The sequence below is a fragment of the Manis javanica genome, chromosome 6 (assembly GCF_040802235.1).
Source record: "Manis javanica isolate MJ-LG chromosome 6, MJ_LKY, whole genome shotgun sequence".
Lineage (NCBI taxonomy): Eukaryota > Metazoa > Chordata > Mammalia > Pholidota > Manidae > Manis > Manis javanica.
In genome coordinates this window covers 35,794,341-35,811,041 of record NC_133161.1, presented here as the reverse complement: position 1 = coordinate 35,811,041, position 16,701 = coordinate 35,794,341, and the positions used below count along the sequence as shown (strand labels likewise).

General features: G+C 42.8%; 1 long non-coding RNA gene across 3 annotated transcripts in view; it reads left to right on the top strand.

The window, feature by feature from the left end:
* Positions 1–1,171: 1,171 nt before the first annotated feature.
* LOC108388157 (uncharacterized) overlaps positions 1,172–16,701 on the top strand; it is a 119,377-nt gene continuing 103,847 nt past the window's right edge. For 2 of the 3 annotated variants that reach the window (XR_012132185.1, XR_012132183.1), the window contains exons 1-2: positions 1,172–1,502; positions 6,509–6,629. This is a non-coding gene — a long non-coding RNA (uncharacterized lncRNA). The remainder of the gene's footprint in view (positions 1,503–6,508; positions 6,630–16,701) is intronic. The other variant, XR_012132184.1, reaches the window with a different exon arrangement.

The window sequence follows — 16,701 nt, the reverse complement described above, 5'->3', positions numbered from 1 at the left end:
AAATTTTTAGAATAAAGTGTGTGTGTGTGTGTGTGTGTGTGTGCATAAAGCAGCTATGGTAAATGTTAACATCTGGAGTTTTTTAAATTGAAACTTCAATTTGTTTGGAACAGCTTTATTAAGATATTGAAATATAGAAATTTATGTAAAGTGTGCAACTAGATGTTTCAGAATATTGATTGTCAAATAAGTACCAGAGTTGAGCTAATTAACATATGTATCATGTCTACATAGTTACCTTTTGGGGATGGTGGGCAGGGATGGGAGTCAGAAGATACAAGATCTATGCTCTTAACAACTTTTTAAGTCTACAATACAGTATTGTTAGTTGTTATCATGATGCTGGGAACCTAGGACTTGAGAACTTACTCATCTTGTATAAACCCTGTGGCTACATGTAGTCTTAGGGCAAATCTGATGGTTGAGACTTGGGCTCGGGAACCCAGCTTCCTGGTTTGCATATCCTGGTGCCACCGCTTACTGTGAATTTGGGAAAATTAACCATTTTGGTTATCAGTAAAATTGGATAACCATAAAATCTATTCCTTGGTACTGATGGGAGGCTTAAAAGAGGTGATAAGGGACTTAAAATCATCAGAAACAAAGTACGTGCTAATTGTTATTGTAGTTATTACTGCTACAAGTATTAGGTGTAGTACAGTCGAAATAACCCACTACATTTAAACCTCTACTGGTGGGGAATTAGGGTCAAAATATTCTTCCACTGCACTGCTTAAGACTGTGGCATCCTGATCGCACCTGGCCAAGGATGGTGGGGTAAGAGCCTTTTGGCAAATTATTTATTCTGCTGTGTCACAAGAGGTGATCTGTACAGGCAGGAGGTCTATTGTTCTCCAAATAATCTAGTCTGAAAAACATAAGGGTGCACATCGCCTGCCTGGGACGGAGCCAGGAGCCTCTCTGTCCTGGACTGGCAACCTGACCACAGGTGCAGTGAAGGGGAAGCCAGGACACTAACAGGAGGCAAAGGAGTAGGAAAACAAAATGGAAAGGACAGCTGAGCTGAGACATGTCCTGATAGAGAAAGAAAGGAACGTTTTGTTCCATTCTTTGGACTTTGTGTATGTTTGCAAGAGGATAAGAGGGTTTTTTTCTGGCAGTGGGCTGTGTCTGCACGCCCCCTCTGACACTGCCAGCTATAACAGGATTGCACACATCTTCTGATCCCAGGCCTATGCCACGCATTTCCTATTCCTCCTGGAGGACCCTGCAAGGGCCTTCCTATAGCTCCTCAAGTTGTTCTGTCTTGGCAGCCACCTGCAGGTGAGCCTGGCCTGGCCCAGCTCACCACACCCTGCTGTTAATAACAGCTGGAGGAGCTGGGGCCGGGAGCCGCCTGGAGCTAGGGGGCCCCAGCTTCCCGGTGTGGTTGCTGAGCTGCACTGTGGGGTACACAGGTTACTTCTGTCTCAGGAAAAGGCCAGGATCACCTGCCCAGCACCCTGCCAGTGGACACCAGTCTCCAAAGCAAAGCTCTTTGGGTAAGAGCAAAGCAAACCGGAGGGTTGCAAATAACACAAAACAATTGCTTGCTTTGTTTGTTTTGCTAACAACAGCCTGTGGAAAAGGGAAGAATTTTGGTACAGGTGTCATTTGTACTAAATGAGGTATCTTGGGAAATATTGCACAAACTATTAGGTTATAACCCATTTTTATTGCTGAGAAAGACAGTTTTAATGGAAACAAGATCTGATTCAGGGTGTGTAAAATTCCATTTTAAAATAATGACCCCATTTAAATTCGATAGAGGATGAGCAAAAGAAATAGATCATTAGAAAAGACTAATAATCTATTCCTTCTGTGAATTAGTTCACCCAAAAAAAGCTGTAGAAGAGGAGAAAACATTAGGACTGTGAGCTATCTTTTCAGTCAGGATGTGCGTTTAAAAAAAGACAAATGAAAATACCCTTATTGGAACTGGTGTGCCCACTTATTCTTATTTGGTGAAGATAAGAGCTTGTCAGTTAAGGTTTTTATAGTGATAACATTCCTAAAATATAATTCTACTTTTTATGAAGAGGAAAAGGATTTTTGAAAAGCGATGAAAAAGTGATTCAAGTTCCTACCATATCTACCGGGCCTGGCAGTGTGTGCCGTGCTGAGCTGATGCTGCAGAGGACCCAGGAGGGCCCTGAGATGTGGTCCTTCCCCCCTACAGACGATGTCATAGGTTATGTTCATAACAAATTATTTTCCTGCCTGGGGAAGCTAAATAGGACATTACCTGCAGTTGGGAATGGAGGGAGTTTTGATAACCATGTATATTTTATGAGAACTGTTCAAAAAAGTCCAAATTAATTGCTTATAACAGTAATACTTCCAGCATGTGATAAAATGCTGTCTTTAATGTCTTACTCTGGCAGGCCTTGACATTAAAAATTTTTAAAGAAATTTTGTTCTTTGAACCAAAACATTTGGTTAACACCCTCAAATTCTTCACCCAGGAAACATATGAAAGGATCTAATGTGTTGCTAAATGCCTGGCTCTGTGCTAATTTCCTCATATAATATTTTAATTACAAGAAGAAAACATGTTAGATTCTTAAACATGGACTAGATGATTTCTTTAGTCTAAAGAAAGCAATTTTAATGTTTTCTTGTTTTATATTTCATTCTATGGAATAAATAAATTGTAATCACTGGAAACAAACAGAAAAAAAGGAAGGATTGTATGAATAAGACATGTGTAAGAAACCAGTAATGACCTTTAACCATGAATAGGAGACAGCAGTTCCCTGCTCAGGGCCCCACCTGAGGGGCTTCTGGCTGCACATTAGAATCACCTTTGCCTGTCCTACACCTGCACCAGTTGTGTTGAACCCACCTGGTCTTCCATTTTGAATTGCAAAACTTCTGTTTTGAAATTTTCATATGAAGACATTTTATAGGTTCTGTGAAAGAATATTGACCTGCCCTGGGGATTGAGAATGTCAAGGAATGGTCAGAAGTCCTTCTTGTTTCACATAACTGTTGTAAGTGACTTAGAAATTACTCTTCAGAGTTGGGATAAAAAATAAAATCAATACCAAAACATCCAAGAATCAGCTGAAACTAATGGCAGTCGCGGGCCATGAAGTAAGGCAAATGATTAACTCAATTCTCAGCACCTGTGGAGCAAAACAAAGTTGAGCAGCCTTGACTACTATACAGTGTGGTGCAGTTCTTCAAACTGCACAGAGATTAAAACGTGTCTTAAATTTAATTGAGTTTTCTGTTTTTGCAAGAGTTAATTTGGACAAAGTTTGTGGTGCCCCTAAATTTCCCTCACCACCTAAGAGGAATCAAACTGGACCCATAGGAAGTCACAGAATTGGTGAGAAAGAAATTTAAGGAAGCATTGACTTTTATTTCATTTCTTTTTTCTCACTTTTTTCCTTCAGGGTTGGTTTTGCCAATAAAATACCTAGAGATTTTTCTGTAGATATTTGCATTTAGGCCAGGAATATGGGGGAGCAGGACATGAAGGTGAACAAGGGCAGAGAAAGCAGCTGCGATGTGATAGAGGCCACCTGAAGGCTACAGTGTTTGAGGGCCTCCCAGGTAGAGGAACACATGAGCTATTTTGTGTCTTTCTGGGGAGATGAAGAATGAATGAGCTGTGGGAAAAAAAGTTATGTTCCTAATTTTTGTTTGTTTGCTGGCCTCCTCTGACTTTCATGTCCCTTTTTAAATTTTGAAACAGTCATTATGCATGCACGAATCCTCAAAGAAATGGATTGTAACAAGCTTATTCCATCAGCAATATTCATCCTGAATGTGGACTGCTGTTGCCACAGATTGTTTTTTTGTCTGACAAACAAATGGAGCAAGCCAAACAATATTTTTTAACTTAATATTTTAATTATGGCTTCCCAAATGCTAAGAATATCTAATTTTCCATACCCTTAAATGGTTTTAAATATTGCCAAAACAGACTAAATTATAATTCTACTCCACATCCCTTTGCCAAACTTCTTTAATATTGATGAGCTGAGGTGAACTTCTGAATTACTCTAAATCCACATACGGGCTCAGGAACAGTTTCTTACAGACTCAGGAAAAACAATGGTGGAAAAGACATTAGGTAGTCTCCAAGGTACAATCTCAGACCCATTTTTAACCTTCATTCAGTACAAATGATAGAAAACCCAAGTTCCTCCCATATTGCCTGTAGATGTTGCAGAGGAATATTTTACGATTGTTTCCCCCACCAACTGTGTAATGCATCCCTCCTTCAAGCCTAGAACTTCATTTGGACCTCTCAGATTTTGCCTTGTAATTGTGTACATGTGTTATACTCTTTGCATGGCATTCTCATCTGGGCATCCTCAGGGTTCAGTACACTGCTCAGTAATGTGAGTTTATGTGATAGAGCTAAGCTAGGAGGAGTTTGCACACCATCTGCGTTGCCTCCCATTTGCAGTTAGAGCAAAGTGGTGCTCACTGATGGGAGAGGAGGGACACCATGTGGCAGTTGGTTATTTCAGGGGCAGGAGGTCACCTGCAAAGGAAAAAAGTTTAGACTAGAGTTAAAATGTAGTGTGTGATTCTGAGGAGACAGCGAATGGTTACATCAGACATAGGACATCTGGGGACTATGTCTGGGGAAAATGGCCACTAGGCTAGAAGACCACCTAGATGGTGGTGAAGATCATTGGCTTTGAAGTTGAAGGACCTGCCTTTGAATTTCGTGCTGCTCACAAGCCGTGTGACCTTGGCCGAGTTACCCTTTCTGAGCCACAGCCTCCTCATCTCAATGGGAAGAATCCCACCTAACAGGGTAGCTATGAAGATTGAACAAAGTGATGCCTAATACTTGGTAAGCACTTAATCAGGCAAAGAGGCTGTTATTTTTCTTGGTCACAGAAAAAAGGTGAGAGCAGGGTTTGAGGGCAAGGGGAGGCTTTCTACTGGCTCTAGTGAGGGGCCAATAGTTCTTTTTTGGATTTGGGGAAATCTCTGGAAGGGGCCTGTCTGATCCACTTTTAGGAAGGTCTGTGCAAAGTAACCTATCGTCAGGCCTGTTGGGGAGTATCTTCCCATGAAGCAGTAGGGATTTATAAGCTGCTTAAATATCTTTTCACCCTGAAGACATGCTTCCTTTACAGAGCTTACCTGTAAGTGGGCAGATAAGATTACCACACAATGGCAAAACAAGACATAAGAAATGGTTAGGTGCCCAATTTGTGGCCCAGAGACTAAGGGCTGGAAAGGTCCAGAAGAGGGAAGGCAGTTCCCTGAGTGGACAATAAGCTGACCAGCTGTCCTGCAAAAGCCTGAGTCCTTGGCAAGCTGGGAAGGTCGGTCACCCTACTTTCAGAGGGAATACTGAAGCCATCAGGAAGAGTTCTCCAGATGTACGCTTTCTCCCTCTGTTCCTCGAGACTTACTTAGAGCCTCCCCCCAGCTGTGGCTTTTCCGTACTACTTAGACCAATGTGCGCTGTCTTCTGTCCTTGACCCCAGTCTCTCGTTCTCATGTGGACCATGTTCTGTGTGGTCAGTCTGTCCCTTTCCATTTGCTCCTTCTTTTCCTGTTGATACCCATTTAAGACTCTCCCATCCTAATAAGTCCTCTCCCATGACCTGCTGTAGCCACTGTCTTTTTTCTTACTCTCCTTCCTGTCTAGATTTCTTAAACAGGTAGATTTCTTAATCCATGTCCCCCTCTTTAACTTCCCATCCATTCCTCAAATCCTGCTGCAATCTGACATCTACCTCCCTCTCATCCCCTCTGTCAAAGCTGTCCTTGTTAGGGGTATGACTGATGACCTCTTTGCTAGATGCAATGACCATTTCTCAAACTTTTTCTTAATGGACTTTTGCTTACATTTGACACTGACGATCAACAATGGTTTCCCTTCCACACTCCTAGGGTTTCTGTTCTATTTTCTAGGCCCTGCTTGCTCTGCCCGCCTCTTCCATGTCGCTGTTCCTCAGGACTTTGCCCACTGCTCTTCTGTCTCTACATTATTTCTGGGGTAGTTCATTTTATGGTTTCAAATGCCATTTACAAATAGGTGATTTTCATATCTGTTTCCTCAATCCAGGTCTTTCTACTGTATTTCGGATATAGAATGAATTGCCTGTTCAATATATGGATTTAGATAAACTGAACATGTTCAATATGACTGGCCTGTAACCACCATGAGGGCAGCAACCATATCTATCCTATTCATCCCCGAATCCTTAGTGCCTGACAGTGTCTTGCACAAATGGGGCTTTTTTGCATATATGAACAAAGAAATTGTAACTCTCAGAAATATATGTACATGTGTATTTCCTACAATTTTCTGCTTATTAATACTATTTTGGGATAAGAAATCTCTAATTCTCCTAGGCCTTAATGGCCTGCCCTCCTATTTGCCAATGTAGCTCTTTACTCATCAAAGGCAGATTGTGGAATCTGCAAGAAGAAAGGTGATTTAATCTGGAAAGATTAGAGATGTCAGTTGACTAAAGAAAGACTTTATTAACATGTAGTGACCTCTGTGGTGGAATCGTTTTAGTGCCCTGATGCTGAGGACAGCATTGTACTGATGACAGCTCCTACTGTGACTGCACTGCATACTCCTTAACCTTGTGACTGCTCTCCTGGGGCAGGATGTCTGGGGCAAGCTCAGTTGGCAGGTAAGACGGAAAAGGGGATCTTGCAGAAAAAGGAGGTGAATGGATTGTCCTAGTTCTTGCTTTGGTCTCTCTCCAGATTTGTCTGTTATTTTAGATGTGGAGAAAAAAGACACTTTGAAGTAGGGGTGAAATTCTTTACAGGTTCAGTTTGTTGGAAAGCCTCCCCTTGTCCTCAAACTCTGCTCTCACCTTTTTTCTGCGACTAAGAAAAATGCAGGATCAGCTGTATAACTGGTAGGGTCCAGTGCAAAATGAAATTATAGGTCCTTTGTTTGAAAAGTAAGAATTTCAAGACAGTGACAAGGAGAGCATTAAACCAAGCCCAGGGGCCTGTACAAGTGTATGGGTGAAGAGCAGGTGAAATTGACCTGGTTTAGAGACTGTATCAGTGTTGGAGACAACAAAGTCTTTGTGTTCCTGGCATTTCCTGCAGCGTTCAGCCCAATTCCTGACTCAGGAAGTATAGAAAAATACCCAGCCAGCAAGTCTTCTCTCCTCTGTAAAGTTGGGCTGTGTTCCCTGTGATTCGTACCTGTCTGTGGTTTGCCCCAGGCCCTGAAAGTCCTTATGCATTATGGTTTTCCAGGTTTCTTTTGTCCTGTTCTCGTCCGAGCTCACATCCTTTCTGTTAAGAGTTTGTGCACTGTTTTTGTGACTGAATGTCATCCATGCATCCTTCTCTGCCTTTGCTGTCTTTTAACCAGATTCTCCATCTCTAATTAATTTAGACTGTCCTAAATAATCTGCTCTTCCACGGTCACTTTTAGTTTTCTTTGGATTCCTTCCAATTTTCACCTTTCCTCAACAAATGAATTGCTTAAAATTGAGTGTAGTGTTCAAGTGCCGTGGCTGGCTGTGTATGCAGCGCTAGGCTGCCTTATTTTAGGAGACCCAGCTTATCAACAGATGGCTTGCCAACTCCAGCCATTGTTATGGTCCAAATTATATCCACAGTCTTTTCTCAGAACTGGCTCCTTTCACATTTGGCATTTCCTCTCTTCATGCTTTTTCTGCATCCATTTAGTATCAGTTTCCTAAGTAGAGTTTCACTTCCAATTATTTTAGTTAGCACTCACCTTTACTTGAATCTTGACAGGTTTTGTCAAATTTCTTGACATTCTTTGGTTCTACATAAACTTATTCTTTGGTTTTAATTGTTGTCCTAAGATAAGAAAGACCACCCATATTGAGTCAGATCAGAGATTTATTTAGTTTAGCATTCTGCCTCTGGCACTCGGGATATTTTATGGGTGACTGTGGTGTTCTTCATAGCTCCTCTGAGTGATTAGAAATTAAACACGCATTATATGTATCTACAGCTATGGCATTACTTAAATTCTTTGTAGCTACTTATTTATATGTTGTATTTTATTTGATTTTTGACTTCCTGACTTCCCCAGCTATGATCTGTGTCAGAGATATAAAGTGGACCCTTTCATTAGCTCTCTTTTTGTCCTTTTTTAGTAAGTGACATATACATGGGAGGGTACTAATATTCAGTACTCCCATGTAGACTGGCCTGAGTTTTTTTCCAAGATCAGAAGAATGGTTACCTTTCAGTGAAGAGATTTAAAGATGCAAGAGACAAAGATAATTTTTTTAATGATGAAACCCCATGAGTCCTATTTGTTCAATGTATCAGACGTTTTTGCTTAGGTAAAAAAGGGAATTTCTTTGAAGGACATTGGTCTATATGATGAAATCCAATGAAAAGTTGAATAGGCTTTAGGAAATGGGAGGAAGGACTTCTGTTTCTCATCAAGACAGAGTGGGACTGGATTTATCACTTCTCTTCCCCAAAATATTTGCAACTGTGGTTTCAAGACAATGGACATCAGGCATTGAAGGACTTGTTTCTAGAGAGTGGAAACAAATACAGTAAGCCCAATGATTGTTCCAGCTTACTGCCTTGAACTGTATTCTATATGCTTAAAAAGCTGGAGGTCTTGAAAGTATAAAAGAGACCCAAAATGAAACACTTAAAGATAAAAACTGCAATGTGTAAGATAAAAAATACAGTAGGTATATCAACAGCAGATTAGATACTGCAGAAAAAATCATCAGTGAATTTGAAGACATAGCAATAAAACTATTTAACTTCTTGACATCTTCTGAATTTATTTTTCCTCAGTTCAAGAAACAATCTGGTTTTCTATGAAGCCCATTTCAAATTTCTAGGAGAATTCGTGGCCCACCTTATACTATTTCTGGTCCATTCATGTGTGACTGAATTGGGGTGTGGGGCCATATGGTATGAACATGGTTACCCCTTTTCAGAAGGGCTTTGTTATAAACAGGACATACACGCTAAAAGGTGACTAATCAAGGCTTTAATTGCCTTATACTCCATCCCTTCACTGAACTCATTCTAGACACATCTCCATCTAGATTAATCCCAAAGTTTATTGAGAAATGAGGATGCCAAGGAGTTATCAACATGGATATCCAATGTTCAAATGTTATGGAAGCAAGTGAGAAGGGAGAAATAACATTAGTTTGGGTTCAGATTTGCCAGAAGCAGAGACATAAGCTTCTGAAACTGAGTGGATATTGGTGTTGGTGACCCAGTATGGTATGACATAGACTTCAGAAGAAGAGAATTAGAGAAGAGGTATTTGTGACTTCATCACCTCGTTAAGACAAGACAATCCAGATAAGATTAAGGTTCCATTTAAAAAGGCAGAGTTTGTTGACAGGAGACTGCATTTTCCTTCACTGCTAGGAAAGAAAGGGTGGACATACATTTAAGATACGAGACACTCATATATTAGGCAGGGACTTGAGCTAGAAGATTTCTAGAGTGTGAAAAGTGAAAGTTGAAGGTGATCTTGGGAAATAAGGACACTCTAGTTCATGGTGTAGGAATTCCAAAATGAGGAGATAAATGCCAAGAGGGATGTACAGGACTTAGATAGTCAAACAGATGAGCAGACAAGGCATAACATATAAGGCAGGATCTTGGGCTTCTAGAAATATTTATTATTCCTATGTCTGTATTGACAGGTGTTTTTTTCTTCTGCCCTGTATGGGGTCACCATAGGCTGGGGTCAGTGATGGACTGACCTGAAACTAAGAATTCCATTTAGAAGAAGGAGGGAAATGTGAAAAAGAGCTAAGATCTTATTTCTCTTTCCATGTCAACTCATGTTGGTTTAGTGCTGAAATGGACTGAAGTTTCCCACAAAAATTCACCATTTTCTTTCCCCCTCTTCTCCCCTTCTCTATTGCCTTAGTTTGATCATTAGTCTGTAGTTTCTGCATTAAGTTTTGTAGCCTTAAAACTATTGCCTGTGATGGGGTAATCAATGTAAATAAAGCATCGGAAAGTCTGTATCTATGAATAAATGTAGAACTACCCATATATAGTAAAATACAACCTCAAAATCTACTGCAAGAATAAGATCCTCCTTCACTGACTTGAGGGATGAGAAAAGGCATGATTCTTTCTCAGTCTGAAGGACTCCCATAGACAGATACACATGTGAATTTATCATGCATAACATGAGCAAGAAATTAAAACTGTGCCGAATGTCACCCACTTGTACTTATATCTTGAAACTAAACAAAAAAATGAGAGAAAGTTAAAACAATGGGAGTGGATCTCTGCAGTTCCCAGTAACTATTGTCTTTCTAAAAAATGGTAACACTGATGAAATCTCTAAGGCCAAAATTTACATAATCTTTCATTGATTAAAGGTGTCTTAGCAGCTCATTTCCTTAAAATTAAGCTTTTAAAATCTCTGTAGCTAATGACTAACAGCTAATGTATATTAAATTCTAAAAACTGATTTAGAGTAGAGAATGGAGAGTTTTTCCACTAGGTGGTAGGATTTTGCCATGGTCATAGTCTCAAATGTTGGGAGCAGGGAAAGTAACTTAATTAGGAAGGGTTGAATTAAGATAGAAAGTGACTTTAATAATAACACATTGATCAAATAGACTTGTTTTCTTGGTACAAACACAGAAAAATGCTCCTAATGCTATTCTTGAAGTAGACCCAAAACAAAACAATTCAATGTTCTGAATTCTCAGAATAAAACTGGGCATTTAAAGAACACTCTTAGAGGGAAACTTAGTACATTATACCTTTTTAAAAAAAAGTTGAAGTATCATTGACATACAATTTTATGTTAGTTTCAAGTATGCAACACAGTGTTCAACAGTTACCCATATTATTAAATCCTCACCCCTGCTAATACAGCTGCTATCTGTCAACATAGGAAGATGCTACAGAATCATTGGCTATATTCTCCACGCTGTACTACCATCCCTGTGACCAACCTACATTATGATTGAGAATTTTTGTGCCACCTTATCCCCTCAACCTGCCCATGTAGCCACCCCAAACCCTCCCCCATGGTAACCACCAGTAGTTCATACCCTTTTATACCTGTTACATTTTATATCATGTGCATGTTTTGCATATTCAGAAGACTAGCAAATTTTGGCTCTCTTCAGACGTGAAGGAATATGATTCTTTCACAGTTTGAATGACTCCCATAGGCAGGTGTGGATACACATATTTACAGAACCATCTTAAACATCTGGGAGACCACAGCCCTCCATAATCACAATGCCTGCCTTTCAGCAAGTGTGTCATGCCAGGATTTGTCAGAATTGGTTGTTTTATTAACAACTTCCTTTTTATATTAGCACTTTTGAGAAAAAAAGCCTAGAGAACTGGAGAGAGAAAAATCTCAAAAGATAAATTCTTTACTGTCAAAATAGCTTTTAAATGGAACTTCTCATTTTTTTCCCCAAATGAAATCATCATTCTAATACCTAACCTCCCTTGTCTGATTTATTTAAATGTTGTTGGGTTGAGTGTAATAATTATTTTGCATACCACAGAACATGCTTTAGTCCATTATTTCTAGTTCTAATTAGGAAATGAGATTAGATAATCTTCCTTGTTTTTTTAGGTTTTTACTTGGCCAAGCAATTAAAATGTTTCCACTTCCATCAGGTTTCTCCGAATAGAACCTTGGCTCCTTAGTGAGATTCCTTTCATTTTTCCTTATCTGAGAAGCGAACCTTCCAGCTCCCCTCATCATTCTGTGGTGTGGTACTCTGGCCCTTTTCCCTCCATCTTTTGAGCACTATAAAGGCTTCTGTTGAAAACAGGATCTGACTGTCACTTCAACAGATTTGGGTCAGGCTTTCTGATTAATGATTAATCTCAGGCCTTAGATAAAGGTCACTAGACCTTGCTTCCCTCTCTGAGCCCCTTGGTGGCCTACATTCACTGGATAATTTGCCACCCAGAGCCACAGCCCCGGCCTCTTGGCCTCCTGCTGTCTGGGTCTTTCAGAGCAGAGCTTGCCTTTTCAAGAAAAATTCGCAGACTGAAAGCTGGTTTCGTAGTAGAGTCAGGCTTAGGCCCTTGGTAGCCCTCACACTGACCTGAGGTGCTTCTGTTCATGTAGGAAGGTGGTACATGTGATCGGGTACCTGTTGTGGACGGTTTCTTCCTGCTGGGTGGTGCCATCAGCACGTCTTCAGGTGCTCGCTGGCACTCCCTTACTGGAGACTTTTGGTAATCATTATTGATTGCCTATTTTTTATGCAGTGTGCTGAGGAGATACAGACAGCAAACATGGTCTCTGACTTAACAGACCTAATATCTAGCGTGGGGTAGAGATGAGCAAGCTGGCAGTGATAATTCAGGATGAAAAGTTAGGAAGGGCAAGGTACAAGACTCCCTGGGGGTCCAGAGAGCCTAATCCAGAGCCGGGGGACCAGGTCTGTCTGTTGGTAGTGCTGGGCAACCAACTGGCTCAACACTTAATGGCCTGATCCCACCGTTCCATTAGCTCACAGAGTTTGGGGGTCAGCAGCTTGGGAGGGGTCCAGTGGGCCCAGTTCTGCTCTGTGCTACAGTGTCTGGGCCCTTGGCCAAGAAGACTCCAGTGGCTGGGGGGCTAATGTGTCAGCTGGGGCTGGAGCCACTGCAATGTATTCACACACATGTCTGGCACCTGTGCAGAGACTATCAACAGAGCACCTGCTCATGGCCTTTCCGTGTGGCCTGGGCTTCCTCACAACATACAGTCTTGCAATAGCTGGACACTTTACGTGGTCAACTCAGGGCTCAGAAGATAGGGCATGAAAGATATCATGTGGCCATCTTTGGAAAATCCTTTCCAACCCAGTTCCACTTAGTGCCCCACAAATCACACTGCTAGATTATCTGGCGTGAGTAAACAAAGATACTCTTCTCAGGAAGGACATTTCAGGGCCCTAGAGATTACTTCCAAGGAGCCAAGGACAAAGGCTAGACCTCTCTTTGGGTAAGGTCAAATCCTTACTACACAATGGGTTTAGGGGTAGGAGCAATGGAGAGAAAGTAAAAAGTAACTGGGTGGTTTAAGTCTGGGTAATTGAGAGAGCAGAGGGGCTATTATCAGAAACAAGGCCAAGAGGTAGGCCTGGTCAGGAGATGAGGGCAGGAAGAAAGGAGCAGGTTCATTAAACCAGCTTTTGAGTTTGAGATGATGGTCCAACATCCAAGAATGTTAACGGACTTCAGAGTGGCCATGGTGGTGGGGTGGCCTTGGCTGGGGAGTGGGGGCCAGGGGCCAACATGGGAAGTGCAGCTGGTGTGAAGGCCTGAAAAGACAGAGAATGGAGTTTCCAGGGCACAGGAACCACTGTCTACCCTGCTCTGCAGGTCTCAGACATTGAGGATGACCTCTCAACAGCCCTCCTGCCAGGCACATTTTGGGAATCACTCTTTATAAATGCCTCACTAAGCGACTGGTCACTGTGTGGGCCATTCTGTTACATTGTAAGAAAAGTTTTATTTGTCTCATTGATGTAAATTATTTTCTAATAAAATAAAAGACATTTTTGAGGCCTTTTCTCTTAGAGTATTTCTGCCCCCATATCACTTTATAATTTCTTCAGTCCCAGTGGTATCTGCCACATAATTATCTTTATCCAGAGCACATGGAATACATGTCTCAGACTGGCTTCTCTCAGTAACTTCCAAATGTTCATTTTCCTAGCAGACCCATAGCACTTTCCATTTGTAATATCCCCTACTTAACTCTAGTCTAAATTTGCCTTTAATTTTTCTTTATAAAGACACTTTGGGGGTTAACAGAGGTAAAATGCCTCCCCTGAGTGTGCTTCTGCTTTCTCTGTTTCCCGTGCAAAGCAAAATTACCCAAGACCCGGGGCCATCTCCCCTACACAGTCATCGAATTGCCGTTCTTCTGCCTGGAGCCTTCCTGAGGATGGCAGCAAAACTGTAAATTAAGAAGAGCCAAAGCCAGGGATAGAAATGGGACTCTGCAAAACCCCGAGCAGATGTTCCTGGAGCCTGGGAAACAGACGCACAAGCTCTCAGGGAGGTGACAGCATGGGCTGAGGCACGAGACGGGGGACCCTCTCCCCAGCTGTCCTTGCAGGGCCTGGAGGAGACAAGGAGTGCGATGTGCGATCCTCCTGAAAGATTGCAAATCCCCCTGTTGTTGACTGTCCTCCCTCCTCGCAGGGATGGGCTGCTGAAGTGCCTCTTGGCAGAGTAGTAAGTAGGGGGAAGAGCTTATTGAGGAGGGGGTCCCCAAAAGTCCATCTCACACTCTCCATGTACCCAGCCACTGTTAGTATCCTTGCTGTGCTCTGCCAAGTGCCACCACCTCCCCACCGCCCCTCAACTCTTGTCCCAGAATGACCTTAATGGAAAATTAATGACTAGGTTTCACCGTAGCAGAGAGCAGATTGGTAACTGTGTATCTGTGTCACAGGCCTGGGCTAGAGCAGAGGTGCAGCTATATCTGAGATATGCAGTGATAACCTCTCGCTCATGCATCTATTTCCTCCACTTGTATAACAAGGTATGCCATAGGGTGCTTTCCCTGAGCCTTTTATTTTTTTTTTGAGAGAAAAACTGACAGCTGTATTCTTGGTGGAATTGCATGGGGCCAGAGGTTTAATCAGAGTCAGTGCAATGGGTCCTCTGAGTTTGTTACTGTAGCACAAGCTGGCCCTGGCTCTGGGCAAAGGCCTGAGGGCACTTTCTGTCTGACTTGGAAGAGCCAACCTCTAGCTTGGTGTGTAAACTCTGGGGAGAGGGACGGACCTGCTTGCAAAACATGCCTTTGGGTGGACACCGGCCTCTTATCCCTAAGATTCAGGATGTTGTGTTAGGAAAAATTTAGGGTTTTGAGTGAGCCTAAGTGGTCCTAATCAAGGCCCAAGGCCTGAAGCACTCTGGGGCCTGTGAGGTTCAGCAACTGAGTGAGCAACTGAGTGCTCCCCAGAAGGGCCACTCTTATTCGGTATCCTCAACAGACAGAGCATCTGAATTGCTGAGGCACCTGGAGGAATGAGGTCGGCAGGACGGTGGTCAGGCCATCCAGGAGCCACAGGGAAGGCAGAGTAGCAGGGGCTGGGGTCTGGGGGCAGCTCCAAATGATCTGGGAGGTGGCTTTTGTGGACTCCTGAGGACCCACGGAGCACCTTCCTGGGGCTGGAATGCCTGCCTGACCCGGAGGATGCTACAGAGTCAACAAACATCGGGCTTTAGATGTTAGTAAGATACCATTTGCAGAGGAAAGCCAGGGCAGCCTGGAGCCATTTAGCAAAATCCTCTGAGCGCACCTCCCCCTCACCTGCATGGCTGAAGGGCTAAGCCATCATCCTGGCTTATCTTTTCAATATTTGAGTTGCTTTATTCCTTTTTTTACATACATCCCCACGTACTCAGTCAGGTTCTTGGTTTCATGGTGTCTTAATTTCCTGAGCTGCCAAAACAAAATACCATAGGCTGGGTGGTTTAAACACCAGAAATGAATTTTCCCATGATTTGGGAGGCTAGAAGTCCAAGATCACGGCGCCAGCGTGGCTGCATTCTGGTGAGGACTCTCTTCCTGCCGTGCAGATGGTTGTGTTCTCACCTGGTGGAGAGACAGAGAGCAAGTCTTCTGTGCCCCTTCTTGTAAGGGCTCTAATCCCACGACCTCAAGACCTCATCCAATCCTAATTACCTCTTAAAAGCTCCACCTTCAAATATTATCACATTGGGGGTTAAGGTTCTAACATAGGGATTTTGGAAGCTACACAATTCAGTCCATAATGCAAGGGTAGCTCTAAAATCCTCCGCCATATCTCAGCCTCCCAGAAAGGAGACATCTTCCTGCCTGCAGACCATCTACCCAGGGACAGATCTGCTTTCTCTGAAACTTGTACTTCTGAACAGCCATTCAGGACTTGGCTGTCCAGAGCAGGCTCCAGTCTCCTTATGGTACATCCTGTGTGGTCTTGCATCCTCTGCTGTGGCGAGCCTCTAACCAGACTATGTCGTGATCATATAGAATAAAGAACTAATTCTGCCTCCGCAGTTCTCTTCCCGCCTTGGGGACGAGAAGAGTGTCTCCAGGCTTTGTGTCATTCCCCTATTGAGGTGGGAGTTGGGGAGGCAACCATCTCACAGTCTAGAGAGCACTGCTAACCACCCACTTTGCTGGGGCAGGCTGTTTTGCTAAAAGCAGTGGTGGTGATCAAAATATTAAGCAACTGGTAACAATCAGAACAGATGTCAACCGTACATACTGACATACAGGTGTAAATTACCTAAATATCAGCTCTGGTTGCAAAAGCTAGGCATCCAACTCCAACTGGGTTAAATAAAAAAGAGCTCCTACAACCCTCGGTGGGGTTGCGGGTGGATATGGCTTTAAGCTTATCTGGCTCCCGCAGCTCAAACGGTGCTGCTAGGGCTTTGCGTGGGCCTCTGTCAGGGTCTCCCTCTGCCTGCCCCCCATGGTTGGCCTCCTCCTGTGGACAGGTGCTCAGGGTGGTGAGGAAGGAGCTAATGAGAGTCCCACGGAAACCTTTCTGTTTAGCAGCCCCAGCAGGAAAAGGGACTTATCTCCCCCCATGTCTTTAAGTCAACATAGGGAAGGACTCAGATTGGCCCATCTTAGGTCATGTGCCTAGACCTAGACAATCACTGTTGCCAGGGGATGGGGAGCATTTTTGTTACTCTGAGTATATGGTTTTTCTTGATTGCCAGGGGATGGGGAGCATTTTTGTTACTCTGAGTATATGGTTTTTCTTGATTGCC